General features: G+C 42.1%; 3 long non-coding RNA genes across 3 annotated transcripts; 2 read left to right on the forward strand and 1 right to left on the reverse strand.

Annotated features, from left to right (window-relative positions):
- The first annotated feature begins 1,100 nt into the window (after positions 1–1,100).
- On the forward strand, positions 1,101–2,104 carry LOC139547215 (uncharacterized). The gene is made up of 3 exons (XR_011669360.1): positions 1,101–1,235; positions 1,642–1,772; positions 1,907–2,104. It is a non-coding gene; the product is annotated as an uncharacterized lncRNA (long non-coding RNA).
- Positions 2,105–12,699: 10,595 nt separating this feature from the next.
- LOC139546491 (uncharacterized) lies at positions 12,700–13,098 on the reverse strand. Its single transcript, XR_011669239.1, has 2 exons — positions 12,974–13,098; positions 12,700–12,868 (listed from the first exon to the last, which is right to left on the reverse strand). It is a non-coding gene; the product is annotated as an uncharacterized lncRNA (long non-coding RNA).
- Positions 13,099–14,637: 1,539 nt separating this feature from the next.
- LOC139546492 (uncharacterized) lies at positions 14,638–20,484 on the forward strand. Its single transcript, XR_011669240.1, has 4 exons — positions 14,638–16,406; positions 16,661–16,800; positions 16,998–17,113; positions 20,220–20,484. It is a non-coding gene; the product is annotated as an uncharacterized lncRNA (long non-coding RNA).
- Positions 20,485–26,052: the final 5,568 nt, after the last annotated feature.

The raw sequence follows: 26,052 nt of genomic DNA on the forward strand, positions 1-26,052 counted from the left end.
CCTATTGCGGACAGTCTGAGCACTGATGGAAGGATTGTGCATCCCTGGTGTAACTTGGGCAGTTGTTGTTGTCATCCTGTACCTGTCCCGCAGGTGTGATGTTCGGATGTACCGATCCTGTGCAAGTGTTGTTGCACGTGGTCTGCCACTGCGAGGACGATCAGCTGTCCGTCCTGTCTCCCTGTAGCGCTGTCTTCGGCGTCTCACAGTACAGACATTGCAATTTATTGCCCTGGCCACATCTGCAGTCCTCGTGCCTCCTTGCAGCATGCCTAAGGCATGTTCACGCAGATGAGCAGGGATCCTGGGCATCTTTCTTTGGGTGTTTTTCAGAGTCAGTAGAAAGGCCTCTTTAGTGTCCTAAGTTTTCATAACTGTGACCTTAATTGCCTACCGTCTGTAAGCTGTTAGTGTCTTAATGACCGTTCCACAGGTGCATGTTCATTAATTGTTTATGGTTCATTGAACAAGCATGGGAAACAGTGTTAATTGGATTTGAGTTAATTGGTTAATTGGATTTTTACGAATTATCTTTGAATGAGTTTACTTGTGGAACAGCCTTCCATTTTGCCCTGTGAATGGGATAATAACTTTTGTCCAGTTTACCTTTTTTTCCAGTTACAATATTATCATTGTGGAACACTTCTCTGGACTGTTCACAGAAAGGAAAGACATGAAAAATGAAAACCTTTGAGGAAATTATTCCCACATGAATTTTGTTTGTGAGCCTGGGTTTAGTCGACATTGGCTTGTTATTTCAGTTAATAATAAAACATCTCTTAGGCTATGTACACATAATAATCATTTCCTCATTGTGTCTCATAGCATCATAGTTCACTCAAAGGATATTGGGGTGAATCCTCAGTTGGAATGCATCTTCAGTTTAGGATTTCTCACATATTGAATAAGATAAATATTCTGAATGCCACATTCCTGGAAATTTGCTTCGGGGCGAAACTTAATCTCAAGTTTAGTCTAAAAGAAATGTTGCAAGGTGAATAACAGCTAACATTGCACAATCAACTTCAGATACTTGTGTTAGTGTTTGTGACATACTTTTAGAACCCTTGAGATGTGCGATGACTAAATATGTGTGAGATGCGCCTTATCATGATGCATGTGGAACTTCTTCTCTCTGGACAAAATAAGAGATTGATCCATTCTGATTATGAGGGACTGTGTCCTCTTCTCATTCCTCTGTCTCACTGGCAGCTTCAAGACAGTAGGAGGTACATGTAAGTAGGACAAACTTTACTAAGGACTTCCAGTCAGCCATTAATCAATCAACTGTTTGAGTTACCTAAACTGGATCAATTTAACAGCTCTACTATAATCTGAGACATGGTCCTTCACTTTGTGATGACTCCACTCTGACTTCTGGTGGGTGTTGATGGAATTACAATCTTTGATACAGCAATCCTGCAAATATCTGTGTGCATGTTTCTTAGTGTTCTGAAGGTTTAGCAGATCACACTGACACACTGTAAAATTGCATTATTTACAATAATTTTGTTTGCCTCATTTCCCCCAACATATTTTTTTCTTCAAATTGGGGCGTCATAAAAAAAGACCGTGGTCATCAAATGTTTGTCTTCCCTGTTTGTCTTCGGTTCTATTAAAACCCGTTGTGTTTGTGTGCAGAACTCTGTAAGGACCGTGGACTCCGGTGATGCCACCATGTTGGACTGCACTCTGGTGGCCCCCAACTTCAGCAGTCTCTATATACATGGGACACCAGTGTTGGCTGTGTGTGTCTGCATTTGCATTTGTTTGTGAGTATGCAAGTACAGGAGTCTGCCTGTGTGTGTTAGAAACACAAGCATTTCAGCTGTGACATCAGATAATCTGAGTACACAACCAATAACCTTTTATTTGTAAATACTGTACATTTCTTGTCATTTTGCAGACACTCTTATGCAGAGGGACTTCCAGTACTGAGTGGATAATTATTTTTACTTTTTCGTGGGAATGGGAATCAAACCCATAACTCTGGCATTGCAAGCGCCATGCTCTATCAACTGAGCCACACGAGACCCATATTTCGGATCTTGTCAATATCAGATTTTTTACAAATTACTAAGGAATAAAATCATAATAGTGGTCATCATAGCAGTGCATTTAAGTATACAGTATATTATACTTTTATGTTTCTACTTTACAGACACAGATTTTCATTATGTACAGTTGAAGTCTGAAGTTTACATACACTTTAGCCAAATACATTTAAACTCAGTTTTTCACAATTCCTGACATTTAATCCAAGTAAGAATTCTTACTTCAGTTAGGATCACCACTTTATTTTAAGAATGTGAAATGTCAGAATGATAGTAGAGAGAATGATTTATTTCAGCTTTTATTTAATTCATCACATTCCCAGTGGGTCAGAAGTTTACATACACTCAATTAGTATTTGGAAGCATTGCCTTTAAATTGTTTAACTTCGGTCAAACGTTTTGTGTAGCCTTCCACAAGCTTCCCACAATAAGTTGAGTGAATTTTGGCCCATTCCTCCTGACAGAGCTGGTGTAACTGAATCGGGTTTGTAGGCCTCCTTGCTCGCACACGATTTTTGAGTTCTGCCCACACATTTTCTATAGGATTGAGGTCAGGGCTTAGTGAATGCCACTCCAATACCTTGACTTTGTTGCCACAACTTTGGAAGTATGCTTGGGGTCATTGTCCATTTGGAAGACACATTTGCGACCAAGCTTTAACTTCCTGACTGATGTCTTGAGATGTTGCCATCTATTTTGTGAAGTGCACCAGTCCCTCCTGCAGCAAGCACGCCCACAACATGATGTTGCCACCCCCGTGCTTCACGGTTGGGATGGTGTTCTTCAGCTTGCAAGCGTCAACCTTTTTATTCCAAACATGACGATGGTCATTATGGCCAAACAGTTCTATTTTTGTTTCATCAGACCAGAGGACATCTCTCCAAAAAGTACGATCTTTGTCCCGATGTGCAGTTGCATACCGTAGTCTGGCTTTCTTATGGCAGTTTTGGAGCAGTGGCTTTTTTCTTGCTGAGCGGCCTTTCAGGTTATGTCGATATAGGACTCGTGTTACTGTGGATATAGATATTTTTGTACCTGTTTCCTCCAGCATCTTCACAAGGTCCTTTGCTGTTGTTCTGGCATTGATTTGCACTTTTCGCACCAAAGTACGTTCATCTCTAGGAGACAGAACGCGTCTCCTTCCTGAGCGGTATGATGGCTGCGTGGTCCCATGGTGTTTATACTTGCGTACTATTGTTTGTACAGATGAATGTGGTACCTTCAGGTGTTTGGAAATTACTCCCAAGTATGAACCAGACTTGTGGAGGTCTACAATGTTTTTTCTGAGGTCTTGGCTGATTTCTTTTGATTTTCCTATGATGTCAAGCAAAGAGGCACTGAGTTTGAAGGTAGGCCTTGAAATACATCCACAGGTACACCTCCAATTGACTCAAATGATGTCAATTAGCCTATCAGAAGCTTCTAAAGCCATGACATAATTTTCTGGAATTTTCCAAGCTGTTTAAAAGGCACAGTCAACTTAGTGTATGTAAACTTCTGACCCACTGGAATTGCAATACAGTGAAATAAGTGAAATAATCTGTCTGTAAACAATTATTGGAAAAAGTACTTGTGTCATGCACAAAGTAGATGTCCTAACCGACTAAACAAAACCATAGCTTGTTAACAAGAAATTTGTGGAGTGGTTGAAAAACAAGTTTTAATGACCCCCAACCTAAATGCATGTAAACTTCCGACTTCAACTGTAGTTCTTAAAATCTGTTGTAGACTAACCATTTACACTTTCAATCTATAGGTTTACCAAACTTTTTGGTGATTATCAGGTAAAAGCAGTCGGATTAAGTAATAGTAAAATGTACTTCTTATGGCTACAATCCCGTTAACGGGATGATATGACAACAGCCAGTGAAAGTGCAGGGCGCCAAATTCAAACAACAGAAATCTCATAATTAAAATTCCTCAAACATACATGTATTTTATACCATTTTAAAGTTAATCTTGTTGTTAATCCCACCAAAGTGTCCGATTTCAAATAGGCTTTACAGCGAAAGCACCACAAACGATTATGTTAGGTCACCGCAAAATGACAGAAAAACACAGCCATTTTTCCAGCCAAAGACAGTCACAAAAAGCAGAAATAGAGATAAAATGAATCACTAACCTTTGATGATCTTCATCATATGACACTCATAGGACTTCATGTTACACAATACATATATGATTTGTTCGATAAAGTTCATATTTATATCCAAAAACCTCAGTTTACATTGTGGCCATGTTCAGAAATGCCTCCAAAATATCCAGAGAAATTGCAGAGAGCCACGTCAAATAACATAAATACTCATCATAAACTTTGATGAAAGATACATGTTTTACATAGAATTAAAGATACACTTGTTCTTAATGCAACCGCTGTGTCAGATTTCAAAAAGCTTTACGGCAAAAGCACAATATTCAATAATCTGAGAACATTGTTCAGCCACAAAAGGAAGCCATATAGTTACCCGCCAAATTGTGCAGTCAACAAAAATCATAAATAGTATTATAAATCTTCACTTACCTTTGCTGATCTTCGTCGTAATGCACTCCCAGGACTCCCACTTCCACAAGAAATGTTTGTTTTGTTCGGTAATGTCCATCATTTATGTTCAAATAGCTATTTTTGTTAGCGTGTTTGGTAAACAAATCCAAAGTCAGGAAGCGCGTTCACTAAAAGCAGACTAAATGTCAAAAAGTTCCGTAACAGTCAGTAGAAACATGTCAAATGATGTATTGAATCAATCTTTAGAATGTTTTTAACATAAATCTTGAATAACGTTCCAACCGGAGAATACCATTGACTTCAGATGTACGATGGAACAGAGCTCCCTCTCATGTGAACGCGCATGGTCACCTCGTGGCAGACCTGACTAATTCCTGTCTCCTTCGGCCCCACTTCACAGTAGAGGCATCAGACAAGGTTCTACAGACTGCTGACATCTAGTGGAAACCATAGGAAGTGCAAACAGATCCATATCCCACTGTGTATTCAATAGGGGCTAGGTTGAAAATCGACCAACCTCAGATTTCCCACTTCCTGTTTGGATTTCTTCTTAGGTTTTTGCCTGCCATATGAGTTATGTTATACTCACAGACATCATTCAAACATTTTTAGAAACTTCAGAGTGTTTTCTATCCAATACTATATATGAACATGTATTGCAATGTGAAACACGTATTCCAGTTAAACACTATGTGTGTTATACTAAGTCAATTGAAAATGTGCTTAGAGTTTTGAAACAACTGCCTTTTTGATTATCTCTTTTGAGTTATCTTCTACTTGGTACTCATCCCGGATCCGGGAGCACCCTCATCAGTAAAAAAAGCTGACTAGCATAGCCTAGCATAGCGCCACAAGTAAATACTAGCATCTAAATATCATGAAATCACAAGTCCAAGACACCAGATGAAAGATACACCTTGTGAATCCAGCCATAATTTCCGATTTTTTAAATGTTTTACAGGGAAAACACAATATGTATTTCTATTAGCTAACCACGATAGCAAAAGACCCAACCGTATATTTTCACCATTTTTTTACTGCATAGGTAGCTATCACAAATTCGACCAAATAAAGATATGAATAGTCACTAACCAAGAAACAACTTCATCAGATGACAGTCTGATAACATATTTATTGTATAGCATATGTTTTGTTCGAAAAATGTGCATATTTCAGGTATAAATCATAGTTTTACATTGCAGCCACCATCACAAGTCTCACCAAAGCAGCTAGAATAACTACAGAAACCAACGTGAAATACCTAAATACTCATCATAAAACATTTATGAAAAATACACGGTGTACAGCAAATGAAAGACAAACATCTTGTGAATCCAGCCAATATTTCAGATTTTTTAAGTGTTTTACAGCGAAAACACAATATAGCATTATATTAGCTTACTACAATAGCCTACCACACAACCGCATTCATTCAAGGCACGTTAGCGATAGCGAATAAACCAGCAAAATATATTAATTTTTTCACTAACCTTCTCAAACTTCATCAGATGACAGTCCTATAACATCATATTACACAATACATATATGGTTTGTTTGAAAATGTGCATATTTAGCGGTACAATTCGTGGTTGAACAATGTAAATACTAGCCAAACAGCACAAAATAATCTGAATATATTTCTGACACTCACATCATCTAATCAAATAACTAATCATATACTTTACTAGAAAATACAGGTTGGACAGCAAATGAAAGATACACTAGTTCTTAATGCAACCGCTGTGTTAGATTTTTTTAAATAACCTTATTACGACATACAGCTTACGTTATAGCGAGACAGCGCCCGGAATCTGGGCGGAATATAGTCTAAACATTTTCGACAGAAATACGAAATAATATCATAAACGGTTCCTACTATTTGATGAGCTTCCATCAGAATCTTGTACAAGGTGTCCTTTTTCCAGAATAATCGTTGTTTGGTTGTAGAATGTCGTCTTCATCTGTCGATTTAGCTAACAAAGATGGCCATGCGGCACGGAAGTGTCCAACTCACAATAACGCATAACAAAGGAAATACCGAAAATCGCAATATACTGATATAAACTGATATAACTCGGTTTAAAATAACTACCTTATGATGTTTTTAACACATATATCAAATAAAATCAGAGCCGGATATATCTAACTTCTAAAACAAAATATTTTCTGAACGCAATGCAGAGGTCCCTCTTGCGTCAAGCCAAACGGTGAAAAGACCAGACCCTCCGTTCCAAGATGTCTTGTTCGGCCTCAGATCTAGCTAGACACCCCATTCCAACTCTCACTGCCTACTGACATCTAGTGGAAGGCGTATGCAGTGCATGTAGACCCATAGATTCCATGCAAATTAATAAACTGACCCTGGAACAGAGCCCTCGATTTCAGATCTCACTTCCTGACAGGAAGTTTGCTGCAAAATGAGTTCTGTTTTACTCACAGATATAATTCAAACGGTTTTAGAAACTAGAGAGTGTTTTCTATCCAATAGTAATAATAATATGCATATTGTACGAGCAAGAATTGAGTACGAGGCAGTTTAATTTGGGAACGATTTTTTACAAAGTGGAAATAGCGCCCCCCCCTATTGAGAAAAGGTTTTAAGTACTAAGAGTTGTGAAAATTGCACCAAAGCAATTAAAACATTACATTTCTATAAAAATTTAGCTGACTATTAACAAATATCATATATGATATATTTAAGCATATTATTGTAGTGTTCTCTGAAACTTGCTATAAACTTCCCAGAAAGGGTGTGCTGTTTGCAGAAGTTGGTTGTGTACCAGCTCTTTTGTTATGGCTAACCTTCATACAAGTAGGCCTTTAGCTGTGACTGGTAACCTGTTTTACTGTTATCCAATGCCATTTGAAATTAATAATTTATGTAATCTTTCAAAAGTATTTTAACTCATGTCAAGTGAAGTTAATATGAGAAATAATCAAATGGCTCATTCTAGTAGTGGTTCAATTAAACAGTGTTAATGAGTTGGCTTATATTGATTTCAAAATCCATGAGTTGTGAAATGTTGATGAAATATATAGGCCTATAAAGATACATTGGTGTGATAATTAAACGTTAACAAGGAGTGTTTGTATTTATCAGTAGACCTAACATTCATCCACCTTTTTAGATAAGAATTGCTTCTCTAAAATTGTCACGATCTTTCAAGATCGAACCCAGAAGCAGACCAGGACAAGGAGCGTAGGAAGAAGGTGAGTATTTATTTACAGTGAAATGTGAAAAGGTAGATATATCCAGATGGCGTAACGGGCAGCGGTGGTGAGTAGATGAGAGGAAATAGGTGAATCCAATGTAGTAGCAGAATCCTCTGTCAACCAGGCGGGAATGGAGTGAATGATCCAGGTGAGTAACTGAAGACAAAACAAACGGAGGTAAGTTCAAGGCAAGCAATACGTAAATGAAAACAACAAAACAAATTCTATCCAACTGGAGTCTGGTACTCAGGCACAACATACTATTCATGGCTAACGATCCGGCAGGGAATGGAAGTCAGGTCAGTGCTTTTGAAGGGTAGAGATGATGATCAGGACAGGTGTGCAGATTACTGACGGGAAACAGGTGCGGGTGAAACCAATCTCCCAATGAGCTAATTCGCCCGGCAACCAGACAGGGTGCGTTCCAGGACACCTGAAACACACTCCAGGACAGACACACAGGCAAACCCAGACTCAGGAAGCGGGATTCGTGACAGTACCCCCCCTCCGACGAACGCCACCGGGCGGACTACCTGGAGCGCCAGGATGGAGGCGGTAGAAGTCACGAATCAGGTCGTCATCCAGAATCTGTCGCCGAGGAATCCAACTCCTCTCCTCTGGACCATATCCTTCCCAGTCCACTAGAAACTGGTACCCTCGACCCCGCCGTCTGGAGTCCATGATGCGGCGCACCGTGTAGACAGGACCACCTCCGATCATCCGAGGAGGAGGAGGACGAGGAGGAGGAGGCAACAGAGGACTGAGGTGAACCGGCTTGAGACAGGAGACATGAAAAGTGGGATGCACTCTAAGTGTTGCAGGCAACTTGAGTCGAACCACCACAGGATTTATGATTCTCTCCACTACAAACGGACCAATGAACTTAGGTGACAACTTCCTTGACTCCGTCCGTAGAGGAAGATCCCGTGTAGCCAACCAAACCTTATCTCCAACCGTATAAGCTGGGGCAGGAATACGGCGACGGTTCGCCTGTATCTGATACCGGTCAGAAACTCTAAGGAGAGCCTTCCTGGCCCGATGCCAGGTCCGGTGGCAACGACGAATATGGGTCTGGACAGAAGGAACCGAGAGATCCCTCTCCTGAGAAGGAAACAAAGGAGGTTGGTATCCGTAAAGGCATTGGAAGGGGGACATCCCAGTGGCAGATGAAGGGTATTATGGGCATACTCAACCCAGGGTAATTGAGATGACCAAGAGGTGGGATCAGAGGAGACAAGACAACGCAGCGTGGACTCCATCTTCTGGTTGGCTCTCTCCGCTTGACCATTAGATTGTGGGTGAAATCCAGAAGTGAGACTGACTGTAGCTCCAATGGCCAAACAGAAGGATTTCCAGACAGCAGAGGTAAACTGAGGACCACGGTCAGACACAATGTCACTGGGCAATCCGTGAACCCTGAAAACCTCCCTGACCAGGATCTCGGACGTCTCCGTAGCCGATGGAAGCTTGGAGAGAGGAACAAAATGAGCAAACTTGCTGAATCTGTCCACAATGGTCAGAATGACCGTGTTCCCAACAGAAGGGGGCAATCCCGTGACAAAATCCAGGGCCAGATGCGACCAAGGTCGCCGAGGAATAGGTAGGGGATGAAGAAGCCCAGAGCTGGGCCGATTGGTACTCTTGTTCTGGGCACAAACAGGACATGCGGCAACAAACCTCCGGGTATCTTCTCCCATGGCAGGCCACCAAAAACGTCTGCGCAGTAGTGCCATAGTCCGAGCAACGCCAGGGTGACAAGCTATCTTGCTGGCGTGGGACCACTGAAGGACAGCAGAACGGACCGACTCGGGTACGAACAACCAACCGGGTGGACCGTTACCGGGGCCGGGCTGCGTCCGAAGGGCCGCCATCACATCCTCCTCTATCCTCCATGTAACGGCTCCCACGACAACATTCTGGGGAAGAATCGTCTCAGTCTTGACCCCACTCTCCTCCGTCTTAGAGAACATCCGGGACAGGGCGTCCGCCTTCCCGTTCTTAGACCCAGGTCGGAATGTCAGGGAAAAATTGAAACGTCCAAAAAACAAGGCCCACCTAGCCTGACGGGCGTTGAGACGTTTAGCCGATTGTACGTAAGCCAGATTCTTGTGGTCAGTCCAGACCACAAACGGTTGCTCCGCTCCCTCCAACCAGTGCCGCCACTCCTCCAAGGCAAGCTTCACAGCGAGAAGCTCCCGGTTACCCACATCGTAGTTTCTTTCAGCTGGAGAAAGACGACCAGAGTAGAAAGCGCAGGGATGGAGTTTACCGTCAGTGGAGCTACGCTGGGACAGGATGGCGCCCACACCCACATCAGAAGCGTCCACTTCCACAACGAACTGACGGGAAGTGTCAGGTTGAGAGAGAATCGGGGCGTTGGTGAATCGGCTCTTCAAGTCCAGAAATGCTCGGTCTGCCTCAGGAGTCCAACAGAACTTTCTGGTGCAAGACGTCAGGGCAGTTAAAGGTGCAGCCACCCGGCTGTAGTCACGGATAAACCTCCGATAAAAATTCGCAAACCCCAGGAATCTCTGGAGCTGCAATCTTGTACCGGGCTGGACCCAATCCCGAACCGCCCGAACCTTCTCTTGGTCCATCTTGATCTCTCCCCTGGATATGATGTACCCGAGGAAGGACGTTGTATGGGCGTGAAAATCACACTTCTCCGCCTTCACGAACAGACGGTTCTCCAATAACCGGTGCAGGACCTGCTTGACATGCAGAACGTGGCTAGAAAGCTCCTTTGAGAAGATGAGGATATCATCCAGGTAAACGAACACAAAAATCCCAATCATCTCTCTCAAAACGTCATTCACCATACTTTGGAACACCGCCGGAGCGTTGGTCAGTCCAAACGGCATCACCTGGTACTCAAAATGTCCCATCGGAGTATTGAACCCAGTCAACCACTCGTCCCCCTCCTTGATCCGAACCAAATGATAAGCATTACGTAAATCAAGCTTCGTAAAAACCGTAGCACCCTGTAAGGAATCGAAAGCCGAGCTCATCAAGGGCAGGGGATACTTGTTCTTAACCGTAATCTCATTCAAACCCCGATAATCAATACACGGTCGAAGAGAACCATCCTTCTTGCTCACAAAAAAAAATCCTGCTCCCAAAGGTGATGACGATGGCCGAATGAGACCTGTAGCTAGAGACTCCTTGATGTAGGTCTCCAAGGCCTCACGTTCCGGTCGAGAGATACTGTATAACCGTCCCTTGGGAAAGGCAGATCCAGGAAACAGATTAATCGCACAATCATAAGGTCGGTGGGGAGGAAGAGACAGAGCCTTCTGTTTACTGAATACCTCACCCAACTCGTGATATGTTTCTGGAACCAGGGACAAATCAGGAGGAGCAGAGTCACTGACCTGACTGGAAACAGCAGGAGAACAGGCAGTCCTAAGGCAGTTAGCATGACACTCAATGCTCCAACTAGTTACCTTCCCTGTCACCCAATCAAACGAGGGATTGTGTTCCTTCAGCCAGGGGTAACCAAGAACCAGAGGAACATGGGGCGAGGACAAAATGAAGAAAGAGATAAACTCTGAATGATTTCCCGACACCAACATCTTAACCGGTTCAGTCCTCATAGTGATCCGTGCCAGACTACTGCCGTTCAGAGTGGTTGCTTCAATGGCTTCCGGCAATTGCTCCTTGGAAAGCCCCAGCTGTTCCACCAAGTCGGCATCCATAAAGTTGCCATCGGCACCTGAATCGATAAAAGCGTTCAGGTCAAAACTCTGATCCTTATTCATAAGGGTCGCAGGAAAACGGGGTCTGACAAGATCCTTGAGAGATTGAAACTGGCTCGCTAAAATTCCTCCCAAATTTAGCGAGCCGGGCAGTTTAACGGGCGCTGTGGACAAGCGGAGTTGTAATGTCCCGATCTACCACAGTAGAAAGAGCTATTGGTCTCACGTCTACTTTGGCGCTCCTCCTTAGTTAGCCCGTGTCGCCCCACTTGCATTGGTTCAGAATCTGGTGGCAAGACTCCTCCACTAATCCCTTGTGGATAATAACGATCAATACGTCCTGGTTCACCTCCTGAACCGAATGGTAACCGAGTTACAGATTGATTGGATAGACCCCACTGCTTCTCCCTCCTTCTCTCTCGGACTCTATTATCAACCCGAATAGATAAAGCGACCAAGCTGTCTAAGTCACTAGGCTCTGGATAAGAAATCAGCTCATCCTTAAGTTCATCTGACAACCCCTTGTAAAAAACCGCTTGTAGTGACTCCTCATTCCAACCACTTTCCACAGCCAATGTCCTGAACGCAATCATAAAATCTGCCACACTGCGATCTCCTTGGCGAAGAGAGAACAAACGTTTAGCTGCGTCCTTACCTCGGACTGGATGATCAAAAAGCTTCCTCATCTCTCCCGTGAACTCCTGATATGAAGCCGTGCAGGTTCCCTGTCGTTCCCAAACGGCTGAAGCCCATTCCAGAGCTCTTCCACGCAACAGTTCAATAACAAAGGCTATCCTAGCCTTGTCAGTGGCGTAAGAATGGGGCTGTAGATCAAACACTAACCCACACTGCATAAGAAACGAACGGCATTTTCCCAAATCCCCTTCATATTTATCAGGCGTCGGTACCTTGGGTTCACGAAATGGAACCGCTTCAGACACGGCAGGTGAGATGGGTGAAACCGGTAGTGAATGAATCACCTGCAAACTGAGCTGATCCTGGACTTGTGTCAAGCTAGCAGATAAATTCTGGATCGAACTCGCTATTTTTACATTTAAGTCATTTAAGTCACGGCGCTATCTCCTGTAGCGCCGTATTGTGTTGTCCCAATTTCTTCTCCTGCAGGGTAATGGCATGGCAAACGGAGTCCAGGTCCGCTGGGTTCATTACTGGCCGGATCGTTCTGTCACGATCTTTCAAGATCGAACCCAGAAGCAGACCAGGACAAGGAGCGTAGGAAGAAGGTGAGTATTTATTTACAGTGAAATGTGAAAAGGTAGATATATCCAGATGGCGTAACGGGCAGCGGTGGTGAGTAGATGAGAGGAAATAGGTGAATCCAATGTAGTAGCAGAATCCTCTGTCAACCAGGCGGGAATGGAGTGAATGATCCAGGTGAGTAACTGAAGACAAAACAAACGGAGGTAAGTTCAAGGCAAGCAATACGTAAATGAAAACAACAAAACAAATTCTATCCAACTGGAGTCTGGTACTCAGGCACAACATACTATTCATGGCTAACGATCCGGCAGGGAATGGAAGTCAGGTCAGAGCTTTTGAAGGGTAGAGATGATGATCAGGACAGGTGTGCAGATTACTGACGGGAAACAGGTGCGGGTGAAACCAATCTCCCAATGAGCTAATTCGCCCGGCAACCAGACAGGGTGCGTTCCAGGACACCTGAAACACACTCCAGGACAGACACACAGGCAAACCCAGACTCAGGAAGCGGGATTCGTGACAAAAATATATACACATCACATTTAAATTATTACTAGGCCAGGTTCTAACCTCACAAATGCCCAGTGGCGGTGGCGCAAAGTAGAACACGGGCTCGTGTAATGGAACCAGGCATAAGATGCACTCTTGAGACAAAAGCAGGTCCAGGTACAGTAGGTTAAAAGTGTCCAGCCTGGTCTCATGAACTAGACGTAACATAGTAAATGTTAATCCGGTACATTCAAATTAGTGTGATATGTTATGTTTGGTATGGTTAAATAAGACAGATGATTGCTTAAGACAAAAACAAAAATAGGGTGGTTGGTCATGGTGGACGTATAACGTGAACATCTAGCCACCCAAAGGTTTTGAGTTTCAATCTCGTCTAGGACAACTTCAGCATTTTAGCTAATTAGCAACTGTTCAACTATTACTACTTTTTAGCTACTTTGCAACTACTTAGGATGTTAGCTAACCATTTTCCTAACCCTAACCATAACCCTTTTAGATAAACCTTCCTTAAACCCTAACCTTAACCCTTTAACCTAACTCCTAAAATTAACCTTTACCCTAACCCTAAACACTAGCCTAGCTAACGTTAGCCAGCTAGCTAACGTTAGCCACATAGCTAGAATTCGTATCATATAATACTTTTTGCAAATTCGTAAAATATCATACATTTTGCAAATTCATAATATATAATACGAATTGCGTAATTCGTAATATGTCATATGAAATGGGTGTTAGACATCCACAAATTAATACATACCACACGAAACGTAACATATCATACTAAATGGAGTATATTGGATTTACATACAGAATTCTACAAGATGGTCTGAGACCAGGTCACAGTGTCGGGTCTGGGAACTCCGCCAAGGGAGAGCCTATAGATAGGCTACATGCCAAATGAGGAGGTGTCCATTTCACCACAAACAAAGCAAAGTGCATCCAACTACATTTGTAAGGTAAGTTTGACTGACAAATTTACAACAAAACAATTATTAATGAATTTATAAGTTTGAACATAATTTATGGTGTCTACATTTCAACAAAGAAACGGTGGTTAGTTGTAAATACTCATTCACTTCTAAAAGCAGAGACGCACTGAGAGTAGCGCCTTGAGGGAACAATTGTGTGTAGACTATAGCCTAAGAAATTTTCTGGCAAAATACCATTAGGCCTAGAAATGGATTTCCCGCAAATGAAGTGCATTCACTGCTGAATAGGGCTGGATATCCCTTGGGTTTTCGTTTGTGTGTTTTGTCACGCACTTTGTAATTCGGTTCCGTAATCTGGGTTTCATTCCACTTAAATGCAAGTCCTTGAGGAGTTGGTTTATTAAAAGACAGGACACTCCCCTGACATCATGTCAGGGGAGTTCCTCCTCTGCTTTCTCATGACTCATCTATAAGTCTTTGCTAGGTAAAGCTCTGCCTTATCTCAGCTCACTGGTCACCATAACAACACCCACCCATAGCACGCGTTCCAGCAGATATATCTCACTGGTCATCCCCAAAGCCAACACTTACTTTGGCCACCTTTCCTTCCAGTTCTCTGCTGCCAATGACTGGAACAAATTGCAAAAATCGCTGAAGTTGGAGACTTATATCTCCCTCACTAACTTTAAGCATCAGCTATTTGAGCAGCTTACCGATCGCTGCAGCTGTACACAGCCCATCTGTAAATAGCCCATCCAACTACCTACCTCATCCCCATATTGTTTTTATTTACTTTAAAAAAATATTTTGCACACCAGTATTTCTACTTGCACATCATCATCTGCATATCTATCACTCCAGTGTTAATTTGCTAAATTCTAATTACTTCGCTACTATGGCCTATTTATTGCCTTAACTCCATACTCCATTTGCACACATTGTATATAGATTTTTCTATTATGTTATTGACTGTACTTTTGTTTACCCCATGTGTAACTCTGTGTTGTTGTTTATTGTCGCACTGCTTTGCTTTATCTTGGCCAGGTCGCAGTTGTAAATGAGAACTTGTTCTCAACTGGCCTACCTGGTCAAATAAAGGTGAAATAACAATTTTAAAAAGCTTTTTAAAAACTCTGTTGTGCCACATCTTCCACTGCCAAGGTAAGTCAGGATGAAAGCGCAGCCAGCAAAGTGCACTCTTCAAGCAAGGGGGAATGACATGAGAGGTTGTGTCACTTTGTGTTATTCAGTTTGAATGGGCAGGTTGGATAGAGTGGGGATGCATTCACTTGAGCAAACCGGCTGTGTTAAACAACACATATGGTTAATGGCTTCTCCTATACCAACTGTTGCTATGATCTTTATTATGCACCATAAAAGGCTATATCCAAAATAAGGTAGGCTATTTAATGCAGTGTTCCTTATCTTATTAACCTATTAAACAGGTATAAAGCTTTTATAAGTAACCTGTTGGCTTAATTTCTTAAGGCTTTATTAACATTTCTAAATTGTGGCTGTAATTTAGGTGTGAGAAATGGTGCATTATGCTTGACTATGTAATGTAGCCAGCCTTACCTTTATTTAGCTAGGCAAGTCAGTTAAGAACAAATTCTTATTTACAATGACGGCCTACCCCGGCCAAACCCGGATGACACTCCCGATCACGGCCGATTGTGATACAGCCCAGGAGTGAACCAGAGTCTGTAGTGATGCCTCTAGTACTAAGATGCCGTGCCTTAGACCGCTGCGCCACTCGGGAGCGCAAATCAATTTCAATTTTAGGGCTTTATTGGCATGGAAAACGTGTTTATATTGCCAAATCAAAGTTAAATAGATAATAAACAAAAGTGAAATAAACAGTAAAAAATGGACAGTAACATTACACTCACAAAAGTTCCAAAATAATAAAGACATTTCAAATGTCATATTATGTCTATATACAGTGTTGCCATGATGTACAAAAGGGAAAATAAATACACATAAATATAGGTTGATTTACAATGGTGTTTGTTCCGTTGTGGTTGAACCAAGTGTGAAATTATGACGTCTTGCTTTTTTGTAGATAATGCTATCTCTCATCCCTTGCACATTAGTGTGTAATAGAAATCTGGTGTGAAGACTTCTGGGTAATTTAGTCTTTCTGGGCCATGTCACAGCCGCTGACTGCGTGTTTTCTGTTTGATGGCAGGCTCAAGGATAGAGCTGGTGTGTTCAGCATTTCTTGGGGTCGGTGAAGGCATACTGACCACATAGAACAGCTCAACGTGACAAAGACAACAATGTGAGTACTCTTTTAAAACATGTAGTATACACTCTGTATCTCAGTATGCATCTTTTTAGAGATGAGTTTGTGCGTGAGTTTGTGTGTTTGTTCGTCTGTGTGCATGCGAGCGAGAGTTTGTGTTTGTGTGTGTGCGTACGCATGTGTGTGCATGAGTATGTATGTGTGTGTGTGAGTGTGTGTGTATATGTCTATAGAGCTCTGTCCTACACTGTGACTGTGACCATCTCACTCTCTCACCATCTGACCCTCAGCCTTTTTAGGAGTAGTGGGGTCTATGGCCAGTGCACTCTGTCCATCTCTGAGGTCCGTTCTGAATTCCTCAATGTGCCTATCAGCTGCATCGCCAGGAATGCCCTGGGTCGGGACATAGGGCTGCTACTCCTCCAACCAGGTAGGACCCCAAACACACTCCTTAGTAACATGAAATACTTAAAATCGCCCATAAGAGTCTGTTTGAACAGGATGTTGGCCTTGCCATTTGTGAGAGATTTGATGTAAGGTGCTGTTATTGTAACAGTAACTTAGACTAGTAGCTACTGTCTCAGCACAGAATGTGATAAGATTATATCTCACTTCCTTCCCTTTTAGCCATTCACAGTGGTTTCTACGCATGCATGTGTCTCTGCCTGGTATTTTCTATGGCTGTAAAGTGGACCTGGTGTTGGCCTATAGGAAACTGAACAACCTTGTGCCCAAAAAGAGAGGTGAGTAAACGTAGAAATCTCCCATGGTCACAAAAGATTCCTGGGGCCTCATTAATCAATATTGCGTAGAAACTATTCTAAAAATACTACTTACGAACGGATTTAGAATGTTCATATGCATAGAAAAAGTGTGATTTATCAAACAATCCTATGAGTGTCATACGCACACCAGTATAAAATAACCACTGATAAATACCAATTGTTCTCAGCCTCAGTGCTCGTGCACGACCTTGGCTATTTGCATTTCAAAATGCTCCTAATTAACCATATATGGTCAAAAATCATCCCTTTAAAGCCTGAGGGGAACGCCGTACCATGTAATACAACGGCGTACCATGTAATACAACGGCGTACCATGTAATACAACGCCGTACCATGTAATACAACGGCGTACCATGTAATACAACGCCGTACCATGTAATACAACAACGTACCATGTAATACAACGGCGTACCATGTAATACAACGCCGTACCATGTAATACAACGCCGTACCATGTAATACAACAACGTATCATGTAATACAACGGCGTACCATGTAATACAACGGCGTACCATGTAATACAACGCCGTACCATGTAATACAACGCCGTACCATGTAATACAACGCCGTACCATGTAATACAACGGCGTACCATGTAATACAACGCCGTATCATGTAATACAACGGCGTACCATGTAATACAACGCCGTACCATGTAATACAACGGCGTACCATGTAATACAACGCCGTACCATGTAATACAACGGCGTACCATGTAATACAACGCCGTACCATGTAATACAACGCCGTACCATGTAATACAACGGCGTACCATGTAATACAACGCCGTACCATGTAATACAACGCCGTACCATGTAATACAACGCCGTACCATGTAATACAACGCCGTACCATGTAATACAACGCCGTACCATGTAATACAACGGCGTACCATGTAATACAACGCCGTACCATGTAATACAACGCCGTACCATGTAATACAACGGCGTACCATGTAATACAACGAAGTACCATGTAATACAACGGCGTACCATGTAATACAACGGCGTACCATGTAATACAACGCCATACCATGTAATACAACGCCGTACCATGTAATACAACAACGTACCATGTAATACAACGGCGTACCATGTAATACAACGGCGTACCATGTAATACAACGGCGTACCATGTAATACAACGGCGTACCATGTAATACAACGCCGTACCATGTAATACCACGCCGTATCATGTAATACAACGGCGTACCATGTAATACAACGGCGTACCATGTAATACAACGCCGTACCATGTAATACAACGCCGTACCATGTAATACAACGCCGTACCATGTAATACAACGCCGTACCATGTAATACAACGCCGTACCATGTAATACAACGCCGTACCATGTAATACAACGCCGTACCATGTAATACAACGCCGTACCATGTAATACAACAACGTACCATGTAATACAACGGCGTACCATGTAATACAACGCCGTACCATGTAATACAACGCCGTACCATGTAATACAACGCCGTACCATGTAATACAACGGCGTACCATGTAATACAACGCCGTACCATGTAATACAACGCCGTACCATGTAATACAACGCCGTACCATGTAATACAACGCCGTACCATGTAATACAACGCCGTACCATGTAATACAACGGCGTATCATGTAATACAACGGCATACCATGTAATACAACGCCGTACCATGTAATACAACGCCGTACCATGTAATACAACAACGTTACCGAAAGTGAAATAGAGGTGCTAGTGTAAAAATGTAGTACAACCAAAAGGTTTTATTTGGCTGGCTCAGTTGTTTCTTCACCAGTAAAGAAAACAAAAACAAAGAGAGTACCATTCAGACAATTCAAGTTGCTTTAGCAATGGCAAATATACTTCAAAGCCAACTATCCTCAACAGCTCCCTCCTGTAGGCGTATAGGCCAACATTTCTGTTCTGCCGAATGAACGAGTCATGCGTTCCACCTTGCCACTACATTCAGCAGTGTCTTTTACGCATCACATAACCTATCACCTGCACATTAAGAGTGGAAGATTTTCATTTCTGGATGGTTCTTTTATGGAGATGTGGGTGCTGTCCAGTTGCGACTTGTCATTCAGGGCAGGTGGGGCAGAGCCAAAATGTTTTAGTTTTTTGGGGGCTTGCCTGTTTTGCATGTTATTCTGGCATTAATACGAGTCACACATCAGTTTGCAAATAATGTAAAAAAATATATATATATCATTGAGTTAATAAAGCTGCATACAAACATGGTCTCTTTTTTATTTTCTTGAGTAAGGCAGTTACAAAATTCAGGTGTTTCGGCCTAGCTCAGTGCTTTCTGTGGTGTGGGGCAAGCCAGCAGAAAATACGAAGCGTTGAGCCGTGACTGGCTCAGTGTTCTGTCACTCATGGGGACACTACGTCACTGCCAAGTCTAAGGGTAGAGCTAGAAAATTCAAGACACTTGGGTGCTGCCATAGAGTTACATTAGAAGTGCCCTTCGAAGAGGCTCAAGATCATTGACCACAGATAAAATGACATCAAATCACATGAAATCTACAATAGCTTTGATTGGACTGATCAACATCATACTTTCAAAGTCTAGCTAGCAGTCATCCTCATGAATCAAGTCGATAGTCTACTGGCCAATCCTTTTTAATCCTTATCATATAAGAGAAATAAGGAAGAGAAATGATAGACAAAGCATATCGGTTTTATTCGGCCATTCAACATAAAGACGCACATTGGATGCAAATTCAACAATGAGTGGTTTGGAAGGAATCAGTGTGGCTAACTGCAAGCATTGCGAAGCAATCACTAGCCTGCTATTCAGTGGAGTGGCTGTGTGGTCCCAAGTCTAAGATTAAGGCTCTTTTTTCCTAGTTTAAAATTATAAACATTCAACATTGGCCATGCTGTCAATGAAGCATGATTTGTGCCGTGCTCAAAACAACTGTTAACTCGGAACTGCAAAATCTGACTTTAGTGAGTTCAAGACAACTGGGAACTCGGGAAAAACGAGCTACGACTGGGAAAATAAGTTTTGAACTTTCAACTCGGAATTGTAAATTCGTAACTCTGGTCTCTTTCTAGATCTACGACCTGAAGATCACTGATGTCATCATGATTCAGCCTTTTTTTGTTTTGTTCTCAATTGTCTTGAAAGCACCGTGGGTTGTCCAGGGCGGAGACGTTTGCTCTGCAGGTTCTACCTGAGCTGCTGGAGAGACGATACGGATACACACTCTGTCAGCAGGCCAGGACGACCTCCCTGGCTGACCATTAAAAACAAATACTTTTATTTAAGCAACTATTTAAGCTTTTATAATAAAGAACAACATATGTTTTTAATGGTGAACAAGCATTGGGCATTTTCTTTTTCAATTTATATGATTGAGATACCAGTGTGATCGAGTGTCCTCTTAAGAAATGCGTAAATTGTGCAAATTGAGAGGCTTTTTATCAATAACAGAGCTATTAGTGTAATGTGTCAGTGCAGTGGTACTGTATACACTGGTACGACTGGCCTGGTACTATGTACAGTAGTGTCAGTATAAACTGTGGATGGCTTGGAAACTGCATGGTCTCAACCAAGGTCTCCACTGACTTAGTACGTCTATTTTCAGTCTCTAATGGTACAGGAACCACATCGGCTGTGTATACCTTTTGTACTTTATTTGTTGATTTTAGACTCTGTACATTTAAAATATGATGAAGTGTGTTGAACTGGACAATGTTCTTCTTATCAATAGCTGTTGAATATAATGGCTGATATGTTAGAGAAGATCATTAGTAATGACAATGTTTCATTACAGATTAAATTTAGACTTGTGTGTGTATTTCTGATAGCTTGTTGTACACTGTATATTTTAATGTATCTATGTTCCAGGAGGAAGGCAGCAGACACCTGCCTCATGTCTGTGACAGAGGTGATTGTGGTCAAAGCCCAACCGTTCAACAACTCAGTCCTGTTCGGCGATATCTCAGAGCTAGCAGACAGCATCGCTATCCCATGTCCTAACCCTCGTGGAACAACTGTGTCAGGATGTGAAAGGAAACTTAACCGGAATACTAACACAAGCGATGCACCATTGGTTCTCAACTCCTGTCCTAAAGCTCCTAAGGGGTTGCATGTGTTTTTGTTGTAGCCCAGCACTAACACCCAACTCATCATCAAGCTCGGCTTTAAAAGTTTGTCTGCTGTTTTGTCTTTAATTCCAAACGAGTGTGAGAGTTATCTGTGGGTTTACGGCGCTTCCAAAGCAGATGAGGGCATCTACCCGTGTGTGTGTGTGTGTGTGTGTGTGTGTGTGTGTGTGTGTGTGTGTGTGCGTGTGCGTGTGCGTGTGCGTGTGCGTGTGTGTGTGTGTGTGTGTGTGTGTGTGTGTGCCTGTGGGAGCACAGTGGGAAGGTTCTTACCACTTCTGCATCCAGGGGACTAAAGGTCCAAGGTAAGTAGGCTGTGGATTGATGACTGCTCTACCTCCCATCCTCCTCAGACAACGTGCCTAGAGACAGAAGTACAGAGACCACTGACCTGGGTAGGGAGCACACCTGGCTCAAACACTTTCAAATATTTGTGCTTGATTTGGTTTGCTCGGTATATTTGTCAGTCTTCACAGTATCTCGTTCTTTATAGGCACCACTAACAAGTTGAGTTGTGAAGCGTTTTGTGGACAAAACATTAAAGACAACTGTCACGTGTGGTGGGAAATGAACGGAGAGAAAGTGTGGTCGCAGAAGCAAGACTACTCAGTGAACTTGACCATATAGATAGATAGAGGACTCTAGTGCCCACAATCTTGTTTTATCAAGGGCAGCACCATTGAGGACTTTCATCATTTTGAAGTGGTCAACTGGGTGGGACTTTCTATGGGTTAAGGAAGGATTACATAATTCCATACGGGTCATCAGGATGGATCAGCCAATGACTTATACTCATGAGCAAATGTTCCATACCTGCAGGTGGCAGTAAATCCCCAAACTTGGCTTTATACCTGTTGGAAGTATGCACCCTTTCAGTTTGATTACTAACTCATAGCATAGTAGAAGAAGAAAATTGACTAAATCAAAATGGAGATGCCGCAATGGCGCTGCCCATGCGCTCACCAGTAGCGGTAAGTGGGTAAAATCAGCAGGAAAACAAGCCAGGGAAATAAAGCCATATTACAACCTATGTGTTGTGATAATTGCGTTGTTTGCTCTATAACCTGTTAGTTCATATTCCTTGACACCATGATATTTAGGCCTAAGGCCAAGACAATAAGAAGACACAGTGCCAAAATAAATTCAACCACACCTTTGTTTCATTAGAGCTACATCTGTCTGATGAAGTCCACAAAACGTATTGCATGTAACAAACAGTTACATGACCTACAGCATGGTCAAGCAAGTTAATGTTTCCGACATTTTCGGACTACTGTGTGTGTGTGTGTGTGTGTGTGTGTGTGTGTGTGTGTGTGTGTGTGTGTGCGAGCAAGCAGTGTGTGTGTGTGTGTGTGTGTGTGTGTGTGTGTGTGTGTGTGTGTGTGTGTGTGTGTGTGTGTGTGTGTGTGTGTGTGTGTGTCTGTGTGTGTGTGTGTGTAGTAGAAAAAACATGTTGACTCACCCTACTTGTAGAGAAACGCCAATGCCATCCTCCTCTTTCATGTTGATGAAACGGTCATACACACTTTTAGTTTTTGTTGTCCTAGGCTACCTGGGTAAAATGCTTGCTCGCTAGTCTAACTTCCTTTCATGGGCAACTATGTGCCAGGCCAGCTAGTTAACATTAGCCTAACGTTACTGCATCTAGCTACATGTTAAACTTCCATCCTCTCAGGCCAGGAGCACAATGTTTATTTATTTTTTAAATGTCAAGGAGCACAATGTATGAATTAATGGTTGGATCAGAATCGCCGTTATAATCATTGGCCAGTACGGAGAATTAAGTAAAACCACAAGTCCAAATCCCTATCTCCATCCATGGCTAATTCAGGAAAGGGACGATTTTCGCTAGCTAGCCACTGGAGAACAACGACACAATGGGATGCAACAACTCAAGTTTTCTGTCAATGACGTTTGGCTTCTAATCCAAACTGGCTTCCCTTGAGACTTTTTTTGGGTGCGCCAGGACAATTCACAGCTTAGCTTACTCAGTTTAGCTGAATGCTTATTGGCTATTATTATTGATTTGTTTTTATCAAGGGAACCCAAATGCTCGCTGGTTTCCCTTAAATTCAATGCTACAGGCGGCAAAAATGTCATACTCTTTTTGACCAGACAGCATAGACGAGCTACACATACAGAGACCGATGGGAGCTGTTCCGTTTGCTTGGATGCTTTCTCCGGTGAAATATATTCAGCCTCTTGCAAATGGAAGGACATTTATGAAACACAGCAAGACAAAAGATAAATGAATTTGAATGTTTTTTGGTCATTTTTGGTCTGGCTTCCCTTGGCATCCATGAATGCATGCCACTAGAACTCACAGATGCCATAATGGGACAGATAAAAAGAGCCCTCTATCGTTCTCTATGGTACACACGCATGGATGCACGCATGCATGCAGGCACACACACACCCTTGTTTTTTTGAAAAAGGCAACAGAATGTACACATTTCCTTGAAAACAACACCCCCGATTAGCTATTGATAATTCATTAATGTGTGAATGTTCTGTGTATATTTGTTACTGTAGAGAGTAGTGAAAATCACCTATATTCACTGAGCTTGTTTGATGCTGTAAGATTACGGTTTCATGAAATAAGACAACTGCCTAAAGAGGGCGCCAGAGATCAAAATAACCAGAAGAAGAAAACCTAACCTGACCCAACTATTCTCCTCCCGCTCCTGCTGGCTTTTGCAGATTCTGCCATTATTCTCCTGAAGTTACCGGTAATAGGTTACACGAGGAGTCAGCAACCTTTCTCATGTTGAATGCCAATTCATCTTACCATTTCTAGGGAAACAGTTTCATTTAATTTATAATAACGTCTTCATATCTCAAAATTGTGGTTAATCAAAATTCTATCCAATCCTAAAAAGTAACTTCTATTGCCATTGCCAACTATGTAAAAATAGCCTACATAAAGTCAACAAATAAAAACATTGCAGCCTGCAGGTAGAAATTATCCTGATAAAAATAAATATCCTACTAATCACATTGGCTACATGGCCTGTCTGCAACGAACTTGAAATATTGTATCAACTATTAAGCTTGCACTAGCGAACTTGCAACATTGTATAAAATATTCCAGGCCCTCAGAGTTTCCTGTGCCAGTGAGCTCGGGACTGTTTAGATTTGTATAATTGTGATTTACTGTAGATAGAATGTAGATTAACCAGACAATGATTTTGAGATACAAAGACTTATATACTGAACAAAAATATAAAAGCAACATGTAAAGTGTTGATCCCATGTTTCATGAGCTGAAAAGATCCCAGAAATGTTCCATATGCACAAAAACCTTGTGCTGGGGACAATAAAAAAATAAAAGGCCACTCTAAAATGTGCAGTTTTGTCACACAACACAATTCCAAAGATGTCTTAAGTTTTGAGGGAGCGTGCAACTGGCATGCTGACTGCAGGAATGTCCACCAGAGTTGTTTCCAGATAATTGAATGTTCCTTTCTCTACCATAAGCCACCTCCAACATACTTTTTTTGAATTTGGCAGCAAGTCCAACCAGCCTCACAACCGCAGACCACATGTACCCACGCCAGCCCAGGACCTCCACATCCGGCTTCTTCACCTGCGGTATCGTCTGAGGCAGTGTTGCGGAGTATTTCTGTCTGTAATATACGTTGAAAAATTTTTACCAATCAATTGAAGCTATTAATTATGTATCTAGTTAAAAGACTACTCTTGGTGGACCAAGATTTGTTTTATTCGGGGACAGCCCTAGTAGAAATGCAGGAAATGAGCTTAGATAACCAAAGAAATTCTAAGGGAGGACCCCCTGCCAGGTTATGTCCCCCCCACTTCTAGAACCGAAGTTGAGACCCTGATATATTGTGTCGTTTTGATAACATATTTTCTCTAGTTTGATGTACGTGCACCAAAACTCCAGTATTTTTCCTTCAAAGCTTGTTCTACATCTTCTTTTTAAATAGAGAGCCAATTTATTTTCAGATATTTATTTCCACGACTGATCAAAACTCATTTTCTCATGGCTTTCTCTTGTCCCTCTGCAGCAGACATATGGTGAGCAATACGCTTGGAACATCGAATCGCAATAAAATCACTATCAAATCGCAATACATATAGAATCCTGAGAATCCTGAGAATCGCAATACATATCATATTTGCACCTAAGTATCGTGATAATATTGTGTCGTGAGGTCATTGGCATTTCCCAGTTCTAGTAGAGGTGTGGAGATATCTTCAAGGCAGACTATCTTCATGGCTATCCTGACCATAGACACCATGATTATCTAGGACCTCCAGTCAGAGTTCAAGTGTGTGGCTCTCCTCTACCGTGGAGAGTAATAAACAGTAATAAACGGTTAAAAACATAAACTTCTTCCACTCCTCTGTTGTGTACCCAGACTGGTGGAGGCTGATGTATGCAGCCGAGCAGGAGGCTGATGGTCATTTTCGTGATGTTGTATTGATTAATGTGACGACTGCTGCTCATCGAATGATTAATGGTTCATAATTACGTGATTAAATTAATCAGGTAATTATTAACTCATTAACCTGGGGAACCATGGGAAAGTTTGGCTTTTTTTCCTCATGTATGAGCAAGAGTTTGACATAGGAACGGGAGTGTTCACTGAATGTATAATTGAGGTTTGTGGCATCTAACGTTCACCAAGGGTAGGTATACTTGGGCATGTACAGGCTCTAAAGTAGCCATGATTGTCAGAACTAGTTGTCGGGTTTGTGCTAGGGTATGTTTAAAGGGAGGTTGCCAGTCCTGTACCTAGCCTGCTCAGCTGTTGTC

The sequence above is a fragment of the Salvelinus alpinus genome, chromosome 20, assembly GCF_045679555.1.
Source record: "Salvelinus alpinus chromosome 20, SLU_Salpinus.1, whole genome shotgun sequence".
NCBI lineage: Eukaryota > Metazoa > Chordata > Actinopteri > Salmoniformes > Salmonidae > Salvelinus > Salvelinus alpinus.